The sequence below is a fragment of the Indicator indicator genome, chromosome Z, assembly GCF_027791375.1.
Source record: "Indicator indicator isolate 239-I01 chromosome Z, UM_Iind_1.1, whole genome shotgun sequence".
Taxonomy (NCBI): Eukaryota; Metazoa; Chordata; class Aves; order Piciformes; family Indicatoridae; genus Indicator; species Indicator indicator.
In genome coordinates, this window is record NC_072053.1 from 22,340,367 (window position 1) to 22,346,249 (window position 5,883).

Consider the following 5,883-nt stretch of genomic DNA (forward strand, 5'->3'; position numbering starts at 1 on the left):
GGCCTAAGCAGTGCTGAGTACAGGGGCACAATGACTTCCCTGCTCCTGCTGACCACACTATGCCTGATACAGGCCAGGATGCCATTGGCCTTCTTGGCCACCTGGGCACACTGCTGGCTCATGTTCAGCCTCCTGTCAACCAGTACCCCCAGGTCCCTTTCTGTCTGGCTGCTCTCCAGCCACTCCAACCCCAGCCTGTAGCTCTGCATGGGGTTGTTGTGGCCAAAGTGGAGCACCTGGCACTTGGACTTGTTGAATGCCATCTGTTGGACTCTGCCCATCTGTCCAGCCTGTCAAGGTCCCTCTGCAGAGCCCTTCTACCTTCTAACAGATCAACACCTGCTCCCAACTTGGTGTCATCTGCAAATTTACTGATGATGGACTCAATCCCCTCATCCACATCATCAATAAAGATATTGAACAAGATGGGGCCCAGCACTGATCCCTGGGGGACACCACTAGTGACAGGCTGCCAGCTGGATGTGGCACCATTCACCACCACTCTCTGGGTCCGGCCCTCCAGCCAGTTCCTAACCCAGCACAGAGTGCTGCTGTCCAAGCCTGCTTGGCCAGGAGTTTGCTATGGGGGATGGTGTCAAAGGCCTTGCTGAAGTCCAGGTAGACTACATCCACAGCCTGCCCCTCACCAGGCAGGTCAGCTGATCATAGAAGTAGATCAGGTTGGTCAGGCAGGACCTGCCCTTCCTAAATCCATGTTGGCTGGGCCTGATTCCTTGGCCATCCTTCAGGTGCACTGTGATTGCCCCCAAGACAATCTGCTCCATGATTTTCCCTGGCACTGAGGTCAGGCTGACAGGTCTGTAGTTCCCAGGTTCCTCCATCTGGCCCTTCTTGTGGATGGGCACCACATTGGCCAACTTCCAGTCATCTGGGACCTCTCCAGTGAGCCAGGACTGGTGGAAAATGATGGAGAGAGGCTTGGCCAGCTCATCTGCCAGCTCTCTCAGTAGCTTAGGACGGATCCCATCCGGTCCCATGGACTTGTGAGTATCCAAGTGGCTCAGCAAGTCCCGAACTAATTCCTCATGGAAGTCGGGGGTACTACTACACTGCTCCCTGACCCCATCAGCCAGTTATCCTGATGTCCTCCTGCCTTACTGTTGAAAATTGAGGCAAAGAAGGTATTTAGAACCTCAGACTTTTCCTCATCTTTAGTTACAGTGTTTCCCTCCAGGTCCAATAAAGAGTGGAGGTTCTTCTAGCCCCTCTTTTTAGCATTAATATATTTATAAAAATGCACAAGGTTTATGAATTCCACTTTTGGTGGACCAATGTAAGTAGTGAATTTCAGAAAGCAAGATACCATGAGAGTGGTGCTATTTATGTCTTTAGAAAGCAACATGTCCAGTTAAAGATTTACTGCTTAGTAATGATAATAACAATAAACCCCAAAATAACCAGAATAACTAAATAGATTAAGTAGCTTTGAATGTGTTTAAAATGTAATGTTGGAAAACTTGAATGTATAATCAGATTTTAATTTTAATTATATTGAAGCTATGATTTAATTTCCCCAGTACTGAAACATGAAAAATGAAGGATAAGGATGATGCATTTCTGCTGCAGTGAATTCTGAAACACATCATCCAGCAACTGTATACTTTAAAAATTGTTCACCAAATATGATAAGTAGCACACTTAGACTAATGACATTTCTCTAAAATGATGAATAATGCCATAAGATGCTGTTTAAGATATGAATGCTCCATAGTGTTGTTTTTTTTTTTTTTTGAAAGCTGAGAGAAATAATAATTCTTTGCCCTCTTTCTAGTGCTTCAAATTAACTTGCTTAGACTGTCCCCAATGCCCGAGCATGCCCAGGCACTGTGGAATTTTAAATGTTTAGCCCACCTGAAAACCTGATCATGCTGATATACATCACTAAATCTTAGCTTTGTAAAAAGTGTAGTGATTGCAGTTATCCTGTGGGAAACATCTATTTTTTATGTCTGAAATACAAAAGAAAACTGATGCAGAAAGAGGCACCAGAGATCTAAGAACTGTGCAGGAGTATAAAACAAAGTCAGTTGAGGTCAAACTCCAGTCAGGTATAGAAAGATCCACAATATACATGGTGTGTCATCTAGTATTGAGTCTGTGATTACTCCAGAAAGTCTGTATAACTCAGATGAATTAGTATGTATTTCAAGACAGTGAATCCCTTTGCAAAATTCTAAGGCAATACATTTTCAAGCTCAAGACAGAACAGCCTGTCATAATGTTATTACTACAGTCTGAGTACCAAAAGGAAGTGAAATTTGATGAGAAATACACAAAATTATAAGGTAATTCTGTGGCAAAAGAGAAATCTGCCATCTCACGAAAAAGGCCACACTGATCTCCCGAGTGCTTCATTTCAAGCAATCTCTGTTTAGACCTTAACTCAGACTTTTCTCTCTGTGACATTTGTTAATTATAAAAAAGGGCACATCACCAGCTATCACATCCTTATCAAATGGAAACACTGATTGTGTCATAGGCAGGAAAGACTTTCATAATTACTATTCTAAGGAGTAAAGGATAAAGCCTATTAATGAGATTTATTTTACAATATCTTTTCTCAGAACTTTTTCAAGAGGTAGAGAGAAGAATTTAGCAAAAACTTATAATTTGAGAAAATGAAGTGATTATCTATCTAAACAGGCTAAGCAATAAGAATGTCTTGGGAACATCTTATTGTCACATTCAAGAAGCTAATCTATTGTGTTAGACCATAATAAAAGAAAAAGAAATAGTACAATAATGTGCTGGAGTTCTGCAGTACTCTGTCCAGCTCTGGAGCCCTCAACAGAAGAGCAACATGGAACTATTACAGTGAGTTCAGAGAAAGGCCACAAAGAAGAGATTTGAGATTATTCAGCCTGGATAAGAGAAAGCTCCAGCAGACCTTCCACTATTTTGAGGGGGTCTGCAGGATAGTTGAGGAGGAACTTTTTACAAAGATATGGAGTGATAGGACAAAGGTAATAGCTTCAAACTGGAAGAGTGTTGATTTAGATTAGACATTAGGAATACATTCTTCACCGTGAGAGCTATAAGGCACTATAAAAGGTTTCCCAGAGAAATTGTGGAGACAATCACCCTGAAAGTGTCCAAAGCTAGTTTGGGTAGGGCCTTGAGCTATCTGATCTATAAGAAGTGTCTCTGTCCATGGCAGGGGTATTGCAACTAGGCAATATTTAAAGTCTCTTCCAAACCTATGATTGTATGAAAATCAGTCCTCTTTAAATCTCATTTGATATTCTTCATCTCATATGAAAGGGTATAATATGTTTCTCTTCAGCAGTGTCTTCTTCCTTCCCTTCTGTAACCCAGTGGCCACTGCAAGCACAAGTGTTACACTTAGTACGGAGTAATTGTGTAGTAAAGAGAAGAACTGTAGAAGGAGAGAAAACTTTGTTCAGCCAGGAAACTTTTTTTTTCCATTATGATTTAGCACTCATTGATGTAAATCCATGCAAGACATAGCAGAGTGTTCTTTATCCATGAGAGAATTGTCTTTTACATTCTGTATAGATTTTTGTCCTGAATTGTGTCTTTGCTATATCTACAAAATCTTGCCCCAAATTCAAAACTACTTTCCCTGCCGATTATCCCACAGTGACCACAAGCTATGCATAAATCCTGTTGTAATGAGTCATTTGAATCTTACATTCCAATATAGGTTATTCATACTTCTCTAGGATCTTTGCCTGTCTTCTTTGTGAAGGTTAGAAAAATCTCACACATGTGGCAAAAATCTAGTGACTAGGAGGTGATAACTTGTTTCTGTAGGTGAACCATTGTATTCAAAACTTTGCAATTTGTTTCAATGAACATGTGTGTTCCCCACAAGGTAACACAGAGTCATACAACTGTTTTGCTTGGAAGAAACCTTTAAGATCATCAAGCCCAAGCACAATGATCATAAAGGGGATGTAATGCTGGGAGTTCTATCATAGATGAATCACACTATCAACAGCTGCTCCATGCAGAATAAAGCAGAATGATCATGTAAATATTCTCCACTAAAAGTGGCAGCCACAAGGTGGCCAACATGTGAATTTATTCTCTATGATGATTAGAACTTGCTTTACAGTATGATAGTAGGATATATTTCCCAACAAAATAATGCCTCATACATAAATGATCTTGGATAGGTAGAAAAGTTCATGAAAGTAATACATAATTGAGAGCAAAAAAAATTGTATTTCTGACCTTTTAGTCCTCCACGTACAAAATGCTAAATTTTTATGTCAAAATTTCTGAATATCTCCAGTTAACAGGTCTTAAGACTACAATGTGATAGACATGATACATGAAGCACAGAAAAGCTCTTCTCTCTCACTAGCTAGTGCTGCTTGCTCACCATCTTAGAATCATAGAATCAAGAAGGCTGGAAGAGACCTCAAAGATCATCGAGTCCAACCTGTCACCCTAAACCTCATGACTATCTAAACCATGGCACCAAGTGCCACGTCCAATCCCCTCTTGAACACCTCCAGGGATGGTGACTCCACCACCTCCCTGGGCAGCACATTCCAATGGCCAACCACTCTCTCTGTGAAGAACTTTCTCCTCACCTTGAGCCTAAACCTCCCCTGGCGCAGCTTGAGACTGTGTCCTCTTGTTCTGGTGCTGGTTGCCTGGGAGAAGAGACCAACCCCCTCCTGGCTACAACCTCCCTTCAGGTAGTTGTAGACAGCAATGAGGTCTCCCCTGAGCCTCCTCTTCTCCAGGCTTCCCATCTTCTTGCTGGAAGGTATTAAAGTCAATTTTTACATCCATGTTTCTTCCCATAGAGGAGGCAGATGATGTAAAATGTGTAATACTTGAAATTCTTTCTTATAATTGGTATGATTATTTGCTGACTGAAGTGTATTATGGTATTTGTTTTTTGAAAATAGATTTTAAAGATCTGTTATTTAATGTTATGTAAATTATCAGAAATGTATTTTTAAAGATAGTTGGATATTTAAAACATTGTATATAAAGGAAACCTATTAGCCATTGAATAACAGTTCTGGTAGCCATAGTTCTGGTAGCCATTTTCTGTCATGTGGGTAGTGATTTATTTTACCCCCATTTTCAGTTTTATCCCTTGCTGTCTTTATTTCATTTAAAAGAAACAGGCAGACTCCTGAGGCAGTATTTTCAGATGCAGCTGTCCAGTTCTGCCATAATGTCCATTAGTCTGAATGACTCAGAACAGAAGGTAGAACAAATGGATGAATACTTTGTATTGTAAAATGTAATTAATCTCGATTCAGACTGAGACAGGAGATTAACCTGAAGGAAATAAAGAAATATAAGCTTTCACCTTTTGAAATAACATTTTGCTTTGTAAGTAACAACTGAGGTAAGAGACCCATGCACAAGCTATTTTCTACAAGCTATATGATGCAGACAGCACATATAGCTTTTTGTAAAATAGGCCCGATAAAACAAAGCTGTCATTCTCATTATCCCAATTGATCCACTGCTTTTTAAGAAGGGTTGGCAGTTAGAAAGGTTTGGTTTACAAAGAGTTAGACAAGACAAATGCCAAAGTCTTATGTCTATATAGCTAATGCCTCACTTTGCAGTGAGGAGACATGGTCTGTGGGAAAAGAGTTAGACTGGTTGTAAGCATGAGGCAGCCAATCAGAAATGGTACCTAATAAACAAGTCACAGTATCACAACATCACAGTATATCAGAGGTTGGAAGGGACCTCAAGAGATCATCAGGTCCAAACCCCCTGCCAAAGCAGGATCACTTAGGGTAGTCTGCACAGGAATGCATCCAGGTGGGTTTTGAAAGTCTCCAGAGAAGGAGACTCCACAACCCTCCCTGGGCAGCCTGTTCCAGTGCTCCGTCACCCTCACTGTAAAGAAGTTTCTCC